At 37.2% G+C, this 16,806-nt stretch overlaps 1 long non-coding RNA gene across 1 annotated transcript; it reads left to right on the forward strand.

Moving 5' to 3' along the window:
- The first annotated feature begins 4,795 nt into the window (after window positions 1-4,795).
- LOC131383958 (uncharacterized) lies at window positions 4,796-16,444 on the forward strand. Its single transcript, XR_009214373.1, has 3 exons — window positions 4,796-5,229; window positions 15,383-15,442; window positions 16,299-16,444. It is a non-coding gene; the product is annotated as an uncharacterized LOC131383958 (long non-coding RNA).
- Window positions 16,445-16,806: the final 362 nt, after the last annotated feature.

Genomic DNA, 16,806 nt, shown 5'->3' on the forward strand with positions numbered 1-16,806 from the left:
TTCCTGAGTTGAGGAGACAGAGCTAGGAGTTGGAGGGAAAACAACATGGCTAGATTTTGACGGCAGAGTAACCAGAGAGAAAAGAGCTGCACACAGCGAGAATTCTAGATGTCTGTGTAGTGTTCTTCTCAAGTATTAATCTGAACATTGATCAGCACATGCACGTGACGAAGTAACTGAGACAGGGAAAAACCCACTGGAAAGGATTAGATGGAGCAGTCCCACAAGCTAGAGCGGAAAATCTAATAATGCATGGAGCTTTAGTTAGAGTACTCAGAAGGATTTTGTCTCAAGGTAAGAAAAAATTACCTTCTGACTACATGCTGCTATATTCCAGCCTAACAAAACTTAACAACAAACTGTTTCTAAATAGTTTGCTGGGCACGATGGCTCACATCTGTAATCCCAGCCCTTTGGGAGGCTAAGGCCAGTGGATAACTTAAGCCTAGGAATTTGAGATGAGCCTGGCAAACATAGCATGGTTTGGCTGTATCCCTACCCAAATCTCATCTTCAATTGTAACTCCCACAATTCCCATGTGTTGTGGGAGGAATCTGGTGGGGGATGATTGGATTATGGGGGTGGGTCTTTCCTGTGCTGTTCTTGTGATAGTGAATGAGTCTCATGAGATCTAATGGTTTTAGAACAGGAGTTTTCCTGCACAAGATCTTCTCTTGTCTGCTGCCATGTGAGATGTGTCTTTTACTTTCTACCATGATTGTGAGGCCTCCCCAGCCATGTAGAACTGTGACTCCATTAAATCTCCTTCTTTTGTAAATTGCCCAGTCTGAGGTATGTCTTTATCAGTAGCATGAAAATGGACCAAGACAGTAAATTGGTACCAGTAGAGTAGGGCGTTGCTAAAAAGATAACTGAAAATATGAAAGCAACTTTGGAACTGGGTAACAGGCAGAGGTTGGATGGCTCAGAAGAAGATAGGAAAATGTGGGAAAGTTTGGAACTCCCTAGAGACTTGTTAAATGGCTTTGATCAAAATGCTGATAATGATATGGACAATGAAATCCAGTCTGAGATGGTCTCAGATGGAGATGAGGAACTTGTTGGGAACTGGAGCAAAGGTGACTCTTGTTATGTTTTAGCAAAGAGACTGGTGGCATTTTGTCCCTTCCCTAGAGATTTGTGGGACTTTGGACTTGAGTGGGATGATTTGGGGTATCTGGTGGAAGAAATTTCTAAGCAGCAATGCATTCAAGAGGTGACTTGTGTGCTGTTAAAGGCATCCAGTTTTATAAGGGAAACAGACCATAAAAGTTCAGAAAATTTGCAGCCTGACAATGCCATAGAAAATAAAACAGTATCTTCTGAGGAGAAATTCAAACCAGTTGCAGAAATTTGCGTAAGTAATGAGGAGCTGAATGTTAATCCCTGAGACAATGGGGAAATGTCTCCAGGCCATGTCAGAGACCTTCATGGCAGCCCCTCTCATCACAGGACCAGAGGCCTAGGAGGAAAAAATGGTTTCACAGGTTGGACCCAGGGTCCCCATGCTGTGTGCAGCCTAGGGACTTGGTGTCCTGCATCTAAGCCACTCCAGCTGTGGCTGAAGGGTCCAACATAGAGCTCTGGCTGTGGCTTCAGAGGGTGCAAGCCCCAAACCATGGCAGCTTCCATGTGGTGTTGAGCCTGTGAGTACACACAAGTCAAGAACTGGGGTTTGGAAACATTTTCCTAGAGTTCAGAAGATGTATGGAAACACCTGGATGACCAGGCAGAAGCTTGCTGCAGGAGCAGGGTCCTCATGGAGAACCTCTGCTAGGGCAGCACAGAAGGGAAATGTGGGGTTGGAACCCCCATGCACAGTCCCTACTGGGGTACCACCTAGTGGAGCTGTGAGAAGAAGGCCACCATCCTCCAGACCCCAGAATGGTAGATCCACTGACAGCTTGCACCATGCACCTGGAAAAGCCACAAGCACTCAATGCCAGCCCCTGAAAACGGCTATGAGGGAGGCGGTACCTTGCAAAGCCACAGAGGCAGAGCTGTCCAAGACCATGGGAACCCACCTCTTGCATCAGCATGACCTGGATGTGAGACCTGGAGTCAAAGGAGATCATTCTGTAGCTGTAAAATTTGACAGGCCTGCTGCATTTCAGACTTGCATAGGCCCTGTAACCCCTTTGTTTTGGCCAATTTCCCCCATTTGGAATGGCTGTATTTACCCAATACCTGTAATACCTGTATTTACCCAACACCAATGTACCCGCATTGTATCTAGGAAGTAATTAGCTTGCTTTTTATTTTACAGGCTTATAGGTGGAAGGGACTTGCCTTATTTCAGATGAGACTTTGGACTGTGAATTTTGGGTTAAGACTTTGGGGGCGTGTTGGGGAAGTATGATTGGTTTTGAAATGTGAGGACATGATATTTGGGAGGGGTCAGGGATGAAATAATGTGGTTTGACTGTGTCCCTAATCTCATCTTGAATTGTAACTCCCACAATTCCTACATGTCGTGAGAGGAACCCAGTGGGAGGTGATTGAATTATGGGGGCGGGTCTTTCCTGTGCTGTTCTTGTGATAGTGAATGAGTCTCATGAGATCTCATAATTTTGAAAATGAGAATTTCCCTGCACAACACTTCTCTTGTCTGCTGCTGGGTGAGACAGAGCTTGTCACCTCCCACCATGAGTGTGAGGCTTCCCCAGCCACATGGAACTGAAAGTCCATAAAATTTCTTTCTTTTATAAATTGCCCAGTCTCTTGTATGTCTTTATCAGCAGTGTAAAAACGGACTAATACAATCATCTCTACTAAAAATACAAAAATTAGGCAGGAGTGGTGGCATGCACCTGTAGTCCCAGCTACTCAGGAGGCTGAGGCAGAGAATCAGTTGAACCCAGGAGGTGGAAGTTGAAGTGAGCCAAGATTGCTCCACTGCATTCCAGCCTGGGTGACAGAGTAAGACCCTATCTTGAAAATAACAATAATAATAATAATAATTTAACAATGTCCTAAAATAAAGCTCAAGGGTTAAACTGTTTCTAAATAATTTAACAATATCCTAAAATAAGACTCAAAAATATTTACAGGAATAAAAAATCTCAGCTCCGACAGAGGTAAAATTCATAATATCTGGCATCCAACAAAAAATATTATCAGTCTTACAACTCATATGATTGATAATATGGTATTTTAAAAACCCAATTAGTCAAAACTAACACATAAATGACACAGATAATAGCATTAGTAGACAAGGTCATTAACACAATTATAACAGAATTCCAGATGTTTAAAAAGCTAGAAGAAAAATTGAACATGTTAATTAGAAACATGCAAGATATAAAAGAGAACCAAATTAAACTTCTAAAGATGAAAACTACAGTGACCCAAATGAAAAATACAATGGACAGGATTAATGGCAGATTAAACATTGCAGAGGAAAAGATTAGTAGTGAATTTAAAGATACAGCAATAGAAACTACCCAAAATGAATCACAGAGAAAAATAAAATACTAAAACAAAAAAGACAAACAGAGCTTTAATGAATTGTGCTACAACTTCAAGCAGGCTAATATACAGATAATTCTAGTCCCCAAAGTATAAGGGCAGGGAGGACAGGAAAAAACTGAAGGAATACAGTCATCCCTCTGTATATGAGGAGATTTCTCTATTCAGAAATCCCTACAGATACCAAAAATCTAAGAATTCTTAAGTATCTTATATAAAATGTCATAGTATTTGCATATAACCTATGCACATTCTCCCATACAGTTAAGTCATCTCCGTATTATAAGTAATTTACATTATATTAGATAAATAATATAATACAATATATATTAGATATATAATATAATACAATGTAAATACTATGCAAATAGTTGTTATACTGTATTGTTTTTCATTTGTATTCTTTTTTATTGTTGTATTATTATTTTTATTGTTCTTTTTATCTTCAGTTGATTGAAGACTTAGATGTAGAACCTGCAGATATGGAGCGACACTGTGATGCCAAAATAATGACCAAAACAGTTCCAAATTGAATGAAAACTATAAGCTCACAGATCCAAAAAGCTAAACAAATGAAGAAAATTATACCAAGAACTATCACACTTAAATTTCTTAAAAATAATAACAGAAAACAATCTTAAAGCAGCCAAAGAAGACACATTACCTACAAAGGAACAACCATAAGGATGATAGTACATTTTCATCAAAGTAATGAAAGCGAAAAGGCAGTGGAGCAACATCTTTAAATTACAATCATGCATCATTCAACAATGGTGACACAATCTGAGTAATGCATTTTTAGGGGGTTTTGTCATTGTGTGAACATCACAGAGTGCACTTATACAAACCTAGATGGTATAGTCTATTACACACGTAGGCTATATGGCATAACTTACTGCTCCTAGACTACAAACCTGTACGGTATGTTACTGTAATGAACACCATACACAACTGTAATGCAATGATAAGTATTTGTGCATCTAAACATATTCAAACTGAGAAAAGATAAAGATACAGTAAAAATATAGGAGAAAAGATTTTTAAAATAGCACATCTGTAGAGAGCACTTACCATAAATGAAGCTTACAGGACTGGAGGTTTCTCTGGGTGAGTATTTTAAAATACTTATCTTTCTTCAGTAATAAATTAGCCTTAGCTTTCTATAATCTTTTTACTTTATAAAGTTTATAAAGCAGATTTGCTTACACCAGCAGCACCACAAACACGAGTAATGCATTTCATTATGACATCATCACTAGATGATAGGAGTTTTTCAGCTTCATTATAATCTATGGGACCACCATCTTATATGCAGTCTGTTGTTGACTGAAACATTGTTATGCAGTGCATGACTGCACTGAAAGGAAAAAATAAACCTGTCAACCACAGAATTCTTTATTCAGTCAAAGTATCTTTCAAAATCAAAAGCGAAATAAAGACATTTTCAGACACAAAATCTGAAAGAATTTATCACCATCAGACCTACATTACAAGAAACTAGTCCAGATGGAAATCGGGATCTATATAAAGGGATGAAGAGCACCAATAATGGAAAGTATGTGAATAAATGTTAAGACTTTTTGTAAAGTAAATATAATTGACTTCTAGTTATGGCCAAGTGAGGAGAGTGACGAATCCTCTCTGAGAGAAGCAACCTAAGCTGGAGAAAATTGACAAAAACAACGATTTTGGTTTCTGGAAATTGGCCAAAGGCATATAACAATCTGAGAAGTGTTCTTTCTTGAAAAAGCTGAATTTCAGGTAAGGAAAGTGGGATTTCATAGCACTCTGGCCTGGGGCTCCTCCTATCCTGTTCCCCCAGCTCAGTGAGCATGAAGGCTCTGCCAGGGATGGACAAGCCATGGAACTAGCACTCTTTCTGGCAGCCTGGAGAAGTGGGTGGTACCTACCCCAATGGCATTGTCAGAATAAGTGACTTCAGCGATGTGGGACAGTAGGGGAGGGCCAATAACTTGGCTCCACAGGCTTGAGATTTCAGTCATAATTGGCACAATATTTTTCCTAGCTGCACACATGTGCCATGAAGACTGGAGAGGGGCCAAATTATTTATGTGCTCCTGGCTGACCCTGAGAAAGTGTACCTGCATTTAGGAGGCCAGAAAGGACTTGGTGAAAAGTAAAACCTGGGACAGACTTCAAAATGTACTGAATTTTAAAGGTGCTCCCTTACCAACAGATTAATTTACAGAGGTCAGAAGACTTACCGGCTTGAGGTATTTGAGCATGACTTCTGTCTAATCATTGGCTGAGGCTACACAAGTGCAGGGACAACCCCTAGGAATTCGGTCTTGAAAGTCAAAATAAGAACTAAAAGAAAACACACAAACAAACAAATAAACTAAACTGGCCAGAGATATTTGTGACCACACACTATAGGGGAGTCAGATTTCACAAATTTAGCCTGGGTAATTTATTAAACAAAGAACAAACAAACAAAAGGCAACAATAGCCACAACCTTTAGGGCAAAAATATCAGCATCTAGAGTTGCTACAAACAATGATAATATGTGCAAAGAAATAGAAAAGTGTGACCCATTCAGGAAAAATATAAGCAACCAACAGAAACTATCTCAGAATGCCCTGTCTCCAGAATTTGAATTTAGCAAGCAAATACTTCAAATAATATGCTATAAATATGTTCAGAGTACTTAAGTAAACTATCTTTAAAGAACTAAAGCAAAGTATAGCAACAATGAATTGACAAATGAAGATTTTCAATAAGCTTTAAAAAAAGACCAAATGAGAAATTTCGAGTTAAAGAGTATAACTGAAAAAATTTAAAAATCCACCAGAGGGGTTTAACAGCAGAGTTGAGATAGCAGAAGAAATAAATTGATGAATCTAAAAATTAATCAATAAAATTTATCTCATAAGAACAGAAAGAAAATGATTAAAGAAAAATATTCAATCTCAAAGACACATGAGGCATGATCAAGCATACCAACATATATGCAGTAGGATTTCCTGCAGGACAGTAGAGAGATAATGATACAGAAAATATATTTAAGGAATTAATGGCCAGAAAATTCCCAAATTTGATGAAAAACATTGAAGCTTATTAAACTCCAAGTAGCATAAATTTTAAAAATCCATATAGATACAAGCTATTGAAAGACAAACAGGAAATCTTGAAAGTAGTAAAAGTGATTCATTATGTACAGAGCAGAGTCAATACGAGTGAAGACTCATTTCTCAGTAGAAACATTGGAGGCCTGAAGGCAGTGAAATGTCATATTCAAAGTGCTGAAAGAGGAGTTCGAGACCAGCCTGAGCAACGTGGCAAAACCCTGTCTCTACAAAAAAATGCAAAAATTAGATGGGCATGGTGGTGTGCACCTGTAGTCCCAGCTACTTGGGGGGCTGAGGTGGGAGGATCACTTGAGCTCGGGAGGTTGAGGCTGCAGTGAGCCAAGACTGCATCACTGCACTCCTGCCTGGGCAACAGAGTGAGATCCTGTCTCCAAAAATAAAATACAAATAAAATAATAACAATAAAAAACAAAGTGCTGAAAGAGAAAAATAGCTATTAACCAAGAATTCTATATCCAGCAAAATTGTTCTTCAAAAAGGAAGCCAAAGTAAAGATATCCTCAGCTAGACAAAGAAAGTATTTGGTCTTCACAGACCTGCATATGCATAGTAAATATATTATTGTTTACTATATTGTATATATTGTATTGTATAATTAAAGCTTTATAGCAATACTATGGAAATATTGAACAATTGAGAAAAAGGATTTCTAACCAATATCCTTGTTAGAGCATCTTTGAAAGGTTCTATACATTCTTTTCCAGTCTTTGTCCATTTGCATATACCTTTCACCTAGAGTAATAAGTGTAAAGACATTTGCTCCAATTTATTCACTTTATAGTATATTATCACTTTAGTAATTATATAATATTTCATATTATGAGTCATTGTTTAGTTACTCATTTTCCTAATTTGGAACATTTTCACTGTTTTTTAAAGTTTTTCTATTGTGAATATTTTCCTACACATAACTTTTCCCTCATTACATCTTTTTCTAGCCTAGATTCTAAGAAATGTGTTTACTTAGTCATTCTGTATCTTAACTTTCTTGCCTCTGTCACTCCCACCACTTTACTCACTATTTTTCTTTTTGGATCAAATGCATAGAAGACTAACTACTGGTTCTGGCCTACCATCCTTTCTGTTTGCCTGCTTCTACTTGAACTCCAACCTGTCTGGAGTTCTGGAACTTACGGCACCTGCTTTCTATCTTAGAGCTTCTGTCTAAAGGCATGGAACAAACTTATTTAAAGAAAAATGTATTATTTCCTTTAAGAAGACATTCCACATATAATCAACTAAAATACATAGAACTTAAAAGTTGAAAAAAATTACACTGAGAAAAGAAGTGGTGATAAATACAATTATCAAGTGGAGTATAAGGTAGTTTACTCAGGAAGTTTTCATAAAGGAAATTACCCTGTGTTGTGGTTTAAAATAGATACTAGACCTAACATGTTGAAAAAATAAAATAATCAATAAAATGTACATTTATTTATCACCTGAGATCTTTTCCTTATATGAACTCTGTTTGGGACTCAGCAAACTTGATTAAGGATGTTGAGTATGGAGTGACTTGGAACCAAAGGCAGTGCACAGGATCAGACTGTCCAGGGTTAAATTCCTGACTCTACCACTTACTAGCTATGGGAACTCGGGCAATTATCTAATTTCTCTAAGCCCTAGTTTCCTCATCTATAAATAGGGAATAAGTACGTAGATTTCACAGGGTTATAGTAAGAACTGTTCACGTCTGTAAAGTGCCTAGGTCAGTAGATCTTAATCAACAGCAGCAACAGCAACCTAGTAAAGTCTTGTACCCAGTGTGATGTAGGCTTCTTCAGGCATAATGTGTTTCATGGACTCTTCCTAGCATTCCTGTCTATAAAATATACTCTAACCATAGAAAGTAGTTGCATATGAAAAATCTAAAAATTCTTGTTGAATCATTGGCTATCAGATTTATCATCCACTATGAAAATATCTCTAAATTGATTAAATTGGGTCAAGACTGAAATAAATAAAGCATAACTCACCAGTTCATTATAGGTATTGACAAATGCACCAATTTCTCCTAGCAGTGTTTTTGAAGGAATGCTTGAGTTTTGCTTAGTTAGTACATGAAAAAGATAAACAGGTAAAGGGGGGTACTCCTAGTCTCTAATTGTTAAATTCATGATTATTTTGTATTTATTTGTTTGAACAAAAGGGTGATTGATGCAGTAAATTTTCTAAGGACTTGAAAAAACAAAGGAAATTATTCCAAGATTAACTATCACAAATCACTTTTTAATTATCAGATGCCAATGAAAAAGTCAATGATTCACTTTGGGCCGTTTATTTTGCCTAAGTCAGGATTCGAGCTAGTATGAGAATGATTGAGGCTGTAGACCATGGCACTACTGGAAAAAATACCCAGCTCTTTGGGACTCAGTCATCGTCGGGATTATGGATGCCAGGGGCTTTGGCAGAGTTTGGACCTGTTTTAGCCTTGCAGTCACATTTCAGTGGGGGCCTCACCAAGGAAAGGTGGAAAAGGTGTGTCTTCCTTTTGCCTCTGTGAATCTCTGCTGACGTTGGCCAGACAGCTGCCAGGGGCTAACAATGTGCTTCAGATCTTCATCCTGTGGCCTGTGAGGCAACAGGCAGCACTTTGCTAACAACCAAACAGGTGGACATCTCTCAGCAAACAAACCAGACCGTATTCTACTCTGGCTCAGGGATCAGAACCAACCCTGCTGATTTATTTTAAGACTTTGCCAGTGGGAACGGAATTTAAAACAGTTTTTATGTCCAAATGCCAAATGGGATTTGACACACATGTATAGATTCAGTTTTAGGACCAGGGAAATTCCAGGGCCTTGGAACTCGGGGTTCCCAGTAGCTCCATTTTCCTTCCAAATGCTGACTGCTATGGTCTCCCCTACAAGCATTACCATGCGTTATCCCTGCCACAGAAATTCCATCCGTGTAGGATGGTGAATATTACAGATTTCTGTCTCCCTTTAACACCTGGCAGCCTAGGAAACAAACAGCTAAACTGAATCTAACTTAAGTTGATTTCTTTTAAGCCATAGAAATAAAATAATGCATTTTTTTTACCAAGATATAGTAAATACATAAATATACTAAGGCTTTTAGTCACCTCATGTTGCTTCTAGAAGCCAAGCAAATGTTTTTCTGGTATTCATCTTAGGAGTACATTGTTTCCAAAGATGCCTTATGCTAATCTGTGTTAGTTATGCCTTACTTTCACTTTGCGAGCTATTTCAGTGTTGTGATATCCATTTTACGAAAAGAACAGAACACCTATTTCCCTGCGTTTCTACTTTTCCATGTCATGTCCCACCTACACCTACATTAGTACTAAACTGACTTCCTCCAGAACATTTGCCAAGTGTCTGTCTAAGTTGTTTCTTCCCATCTGCCAGGGTGCTCCCTGATATTGACAAAGATTGTCTCCAAGCCTTCCCTGCCCTTCCTTGGTTTGCTTGTTCGTGTTTTCCCAGTCTGAGGTTAGACTGACTATGGGGCTTTCCACAGAAGAAGGGGTTTGGATAAGCCAGCAGTTTAAGCAGGTTTTATGATCAGCCAGTGTAATAAAATGCATTCAGGGGTCACCCGAGAAACTTTAATCAGCACCAGGGGTCACTGGATAGCACTTCTAGACAGGAGAGAAAGAAATGAGGAACAGAGATTCAAAGAGGAGGAAGAAGAGTTGGGGGAAGGGGATAGGAATAGAAGGTTCTCGAGTTATCTGAAATAACTTTTAAAAATAATCAATGTGTTTTGCAATCAGAAATGGTAAAAAGAGCCATAATTGCCCAGCGGAAACTAGAGATCTGCTGCAAATTCAGATGAGAATTTTACCCAAAGCTTAATTTTTTTTCCCCTCGTGCAGTTTTGCATGAAAATGTGGCCTTATGACTGGTCTCAGGATGGATATCAGATATCTCACCCTGAAGGGAGAAACATTCCCACCAAATCCTTCTCTCCTGAAAGAAAAAAAAAAAAATTCTGCATCCAATAATCAGAGCCTGGGCAGACAAATTGGCACCACTTTTTTTTTTTTTACTCTCCAGCCTCCCTTTTATTTTCTGTGAGAAATAAGATTGCAGACTTGAGTCACAATTCACAAATATTTGGTAGTATTATGTTGCAAGAAACTGAGGGGGAAAACCAGAAGGTAATTCTTAAAAGCTTTGCCTTCACTCATGCAAACAAACTTTATGCTTCTCAATAAATCTCCTGTTTTGTAAGTGGCCATTAAAATAACAGATCATTTGATTAAAATTCTGTTTTCTTTTCTCAACAGTCATTTGGAATTTTTTGGGACCTCCAAATGTGGTCTTGGCCATGATGTCATTAGCATTTTATTAACGCATTCAAAAGGTTAGAAGCTCTTAGTTTTTATAGGGCTTTTAAAAGCAAACATTTGATTGTCTCTTGCATAAACTGAGTCTGAACCCATTAAAATGTGACAACAACTTCAGAACTGACCCTGTTTAAGGGTAAAAAATTGATCAAGGATTTGCCACATTTTTAATTGCATTCAGCGAAATGAAAACTGAACTGAGGCCAATATTTGGGAATGAAAAGAATTAAATCCAGTCCAACACCTTTCAAAATAATAATGATATTTTTTAAATTGGGGTTTTTCCCTTTTAGAGTTGAATGATTCTTTATGGCACAAAAATAGTTTATAGTTAGAAAAGTTTATTTTTCCCTCTCTAGTTCAGTCACAATGCAGTCAGTCTGTCATTAAAAATAAGATGGAAAAAAATTTTAAATGTATGTTTCAAGCATCCTGGCCTGGGGAAAAAAAAAAAAAAAAAAACTGTTCAGGGCAGCAACAGTAAATTTGCCTTTGTTGTTTATTTGGATAAAAAAGCATCTGTGGCTGTATAGATTTGGAATTATGTTACCAAACTTTTAGAACTAAAGACTCTTATTTTTAAATTAGGTACTTCGGAGAATTATGTCATAAATCCACAATAAAATAATAAAATCAGTGGTACTGGAGCATATTAGCCATTTATTGTTATTTTCCACTTTGCCTCATTTTCATCATATATATTTTTAGATTGGATTGCCCCGTTCCATTAAATGATCTTTTGTACACAAAATAGAAAATTCCTGCCCTCCCATCCCCCAATTTGCACTCTAAATGAAACTATATGAGCTCCATTCTAATTTTTTTTCCATTTTTACAACGCTGATTATGAAGAGTTTTCTACTTTTCTTTATTGTTTTTATTCATTAATTTTTAGTGACATTTCCTATTCTAGTACACTGTTTTTCAGGGCATATTCACTCATTTATTTATTTATTTTTTATCCCTTACAAATGAACTACTGAAAAACCATCTTCCTGAGCCTTTCTCTTAATTGCTTCTGTGTTCTGAGGCATTGGGGGAACTACGTAACTAGCAGGAGCCGATCAGCAGATAAGCTTGCATAACACACACTTAATTATACAAACAAGTCTTTCTGGAGAAAGTCTTCTGACAATTACCTCCCGAAATAAATATACCTCAGTGACTGTCAATAGTAATAAAACCCACACGATCATTTCTTAAAGCTTTTATTGTTTGCCTGTAATTAGCATGTTGATGTGATTAAAGCTACGTTTGACTTTTGATAAACCCCAGACTCCTACAGATAACATTTCCAGCAGTTCAAAGCTGCTTTCATTAGACGCGATATTTATCTGATTTGTAACCAATCAATTGGAAATAAAACTTTCCTGTGGCATGCCGTTAAAAGAGCCAGCAGCAGCCCTAGTTTCCTCAAGCCCCTCTCCTAGTCTAAGTCCTTGAATAAGATGGATTCCATATGGTTAGGAGAAAGGGGCAGGAACTGAAAAGGTATAGAATGTAGCTCTGCGGAGAGCCCCTTTAAATTCACTGCCTTGTTTCTACACGCTGCTGTTGGAAGGCTCGGTAACTGCTGTAACCAATTTTCTTGAAAAATACACTTTTGTGTGGCAGCAGAAGAGCCTGCAGAACTGGGGTTTGTTAAGGGCATATTTGCAATGTTTACTCAGTTTCCATATTTTACAGTTTATGTCTGAGTCTTTTATCAGACCCTTTTGATCCTGATTTTCACTTTGTGCTCTTTGCCCTTCCCCCAAGTTATTTCTCCCTCTATTTCCATACTATTCCCATTGTATATATTCTTCCTTCCCCTCTTCCCTCCCTGTCTTCCTTCTCCCCTCCCTCCCTTCCTCCCTTCCTTCCTTCCTTCCTTCCTTCCTTCCTTCCTTCCTTCCTTCCTTCCTTCCTCCTTCCTTCCTTCCTTCCTTCCTTCCTTCCTTCCTTCCTTCCTTCCGTCCTTCCCGCCTTCCTGGCTTTTGGTTTTTATACATTTGTCTTCTATAACAATATTTAGTTTGCAACCAATTTAATTTTCCTTGTGCAAAATTACAAAACTCTACATTCTGAAGTTTTAACAAGTAGATTTCCAAAAATTTATCCAACTCAGCAAATATGCCGAAGATGTGTTAAAGGTCCCCAAGTGTTAGAGGAGTGCTGAGCTGCTAACAGCATCCTTACATTATCACTGTTGTGACGTTGCCTCCTATATCTTCTTTTCTGTGTAGTTTTACCACAAATGCATTTGTTCTTGTTCTCAGTAGAAAGAAAGAATAAGGAAAAAGGAGAGAAAGAAAGCCAACTCACCTTCAAAATCTGTATATATTTATTCAAAGTACTTCTTCCCTCTTGCCCTCCATACTCGCCAGATATTTTATATTTTTAGAAATGAAATAGGGGAAAGGAAAATATTTTCTATAATGGAACTAGTGTTGACATGCAAACCTTTATGGATTTCCAGCCATGCCTCATCAAAATCTCTTTAAATATATGGTAAACATGTGCATAAATGTTATATATGCTATGCTTTTAAAACGGTTTTAAAATGAATGTACACAAACAAAATATTTTATTGCCATTAAAACAAAAACATGAAATCTATATCTGTGAAGCCATTTACACTAATCTGAACATGTTCAAAGGCTTTCCATTTGTATTTAATTATACAGTTTCTCAGAGCTCATTTCAAATGTTTTCTCAAACACTGTAATTTATAACTTCATAGATAACCCCATATAATTACAACTTTACTTAAGCACATATATGTCTTTGCATTGATAATTCAAGGGCATTGTCTTGAAAATGCGAATTCTTTCTAATCTTAAAATGACGTTATTTATGACATTAAATATCTTGGAAATGAATACCATTTATATATGTATAATCTAGAGGCAGTTGCCCTTAAAAACTGAGGAAATAGGAGGAGGAATTATTACTGAAAAATGAATGACTGAGATGATAACAAGATAGGATGTGATAAATATGTCTCTACTAATCTGAGCTTTATGAATATGCTTATAGCCAGGACAATTTCTGAGAATGCCGGTCTCATGGAAAAAGTCCGTAGTATATACTATGTGCCTCTCGAAAGCAGCTTTTCTCAAACAGTTTAAATATTTCCTTTCCCATTTATTTTAGAAATCATTAAAATCCATTTTTAAAAAGTCAACTGTAATGTGGTTCTTCACTTTCAATGCATTCCCTCATTTCTCCATTTCCTAATTAATAAAAATCAAGGTAAGTCCCTTGGCAAATATATCATGCTGCCAAAACAAAAGATATTCTCATCATCTTGATTTTGGATCCATTAATTTAAGATTATGAATCACATATTTTTGGATCTGTATTTTTACTTAACTGTAAAAAGCTAAGTATATTTTAGAAACTAAAGCTAGAATTTTTTTTTGCACACTGATTTACTGTATTTCAGCATCCACATGATCACTAAGAAAACAGAGATTCAGAGCATTATGAACTTGAGCAGTTCCTTTAAAATATATTCTGCACATAACTAAAACCACAGCAATACAAGTAATAGAAGGAAAAATGGTTTGCTGATTTACAAAGAGAAATCATGTATTTGCCACTTTATTCTCATAGGTGCTATCTGGTTGAAGCTCCTCTGAGAATAAAACTGCAGAAATACATGATTTCTCTTTGTAAATATGTAAAGTTGAAATATCTCATCAAATAACTGAAGACAGAGAAGGAAGTCTGGTCTAGCTGGATTTTTTTGTTCGTGTTTAAGCATGTGTGTACATACATGTGTTTCTGTGTTTGTGTATAAGGACACATAGGTGACCATGGCACCGTGAGTTAGCTGTAAGTCTTTTTTTATAATTTACTTCTCTTGGACCAGCTACCATATACGTGTATAACTTTTTTCTTCTTTTGGTGGAGAGAACATACATTTATCTAGTTATCGACTATAACCCCACAATGACAAATATCAGAATGAAAACTAAAACATCTAGCCAGCTATCTGGATTGTTTCCCTTTACAATGCCAAAAGCGAGGTGTTTGAAAATCATTGAGGCACTGGCCTCATGTTTTCAGTTTTTAATCCAGATGTTTGGAATCATGTAGATACAGCCACAAGCTCTGTTCCCTCTCTGCTGAGGGGGCCTGTCATCTGTAGACAAGGAGCATTTCAAAAGTCCTCAGTGGAGCAACTGCAGAAGTGATTGAAATGACATTCTCCAGGCTGCATAACTAAAGACGGGAAAGTTTGGACATTTTTCCTTGCAGGTAGCCAAACCAAGTCATTCCAGTTCACATCTCTTTTCTTATATCTTGTGGTAATTTTCTCCCACATCAGTCTTTGCACTTGTGTGTGTTAATTTCTTTATTTTTGGTTCCTGAAACTAACATGCTATTTTTAAAAATTCTATGCACAATTCTATGGAATTTTGATTTTGTTCGTAAATCCTATGCACATTATCAGCAAATAGCCCTGTGTTTCACATCTCTGAAAATAATTTTCTGATACAGGAAAAGAATCTCTTCATTTTAAGTGTGACCTGAAGATAGAGTGAGCTTCCTGCTGCACGGGTAAGTTTTTCAAAAACACAGACTGTCAATGAACTTGAGCAGGTCTAGACAGGAAGAAATAGTTCAGTTTCTACTGTCCTGTTAGACTACAGGGCTAATTCAAGTTTCACTAACTCTCAATTTGTTAGAGAAATTGACTTTGCCTTATTTTTCTTACATGCTAATTTGAAGCACACTTATGACTACTTTCTGATGTTAGTCATTCTGAAATCTAATCACACATTGGTGAAAATAATAACACCACCTTAAATCCATTCAAGTTCCCCAAACAAGAAGGATGAGGACAAAGATGTGCCCTGACAGTGTGTTTCACTTTATAGTACAGAATAATATTCATGATGCCCTTTAAAACTTACTCCATATATATACAAAAGTATAGATGCAAAATTGTTTGCTTAAATTTAGAAAAAGCAAGCATTTTTTTCAGGGCTATATGTGGTTACATAGCTAGTGTGACTATACTTTTCATTTTTCCACAAGTCAAAACATACTGTGACAAGGCCAGTTAAAAAGAGTTCCAATAAAACATAACATAGTTCAGTAAATAAATGAATATAGAAACTTCTATTCTCTGAGTGTCTAAAAACTAATTCTTCTTAAAAAGTAACTCAAAGGATTCTTCTGAGGGAAGTCCTCCACACAGCATGGCAGTGTTGAGTAAGTCTGTTCACAAAGAAGGTTTTGGGAGAGCTGCAGACTCTCACAGAGAAGTGGTCAAAGGCGGCATGCATTTCTATTCCCAAACATGTCTTGGTGCCACTCTTTGGAGCCTGGCTCCTTCTACGCTGTATTTGATGGAGTCAGACAGCGTGGGCTCCAGAGACTCTATTTGCTCTGATTTTGGTAATTTTTGCAGAGTCACTATAGAGCCCAGAAGAAAGAACACCAAAAGAGAAGTTTTTAAAAAAGAAAAGAAAGGGAAAAAAAGAAGAAAAAAGAACAGGCACTCTCAGCTCCAACGGAAGCTATGCCAAGAAGCAACTAACCAAAAACAGACTGAACAGAGACGAGAAATGAGGAAAGAATAAAATGGTTTGGAGTCAGGCTGACAAATGCACGAGAGAAAAATTCACATGGTTTCAGAGAAGTACTTGGCAACTATCTCAGAGATTTGTGTGTGTGTGTGTGTGTGTGTGTATGTGTGTGTGTAGTTTTTTATTTTTTTTCTGGAAGAATATTTTGCAAATTCTTCTTACTGAAAAAGATGAGTTATTTTCCTTCTTTTAAATCATGAAGAAACCATCCCTATTCCCCCCCTTCCCCCCTCCACCTCCGCAGTCTGCCTCCTTTAACAACGAAGTTTTCAGTTTTAAGATGTTTTATTGAGTTGAAACACTACATCATTTCCTATGGTCTCTAACCAA

This window comes from Hylobates moloch, unplaced genomic scaffold (assembly GCF_009828535.3).
Source record: "Hylobates moloch isolate HMO894 unplaced genomic scaffold, HMol_V3 SCAFFOLD_8, whole genome shotgun sequence".
Taxonomy (NCBI): Eukaryota; Metazoa; Chordata; class Mammalia; order Primates; family Hylobatidae; genus Hylobates; species Hylobates moloch.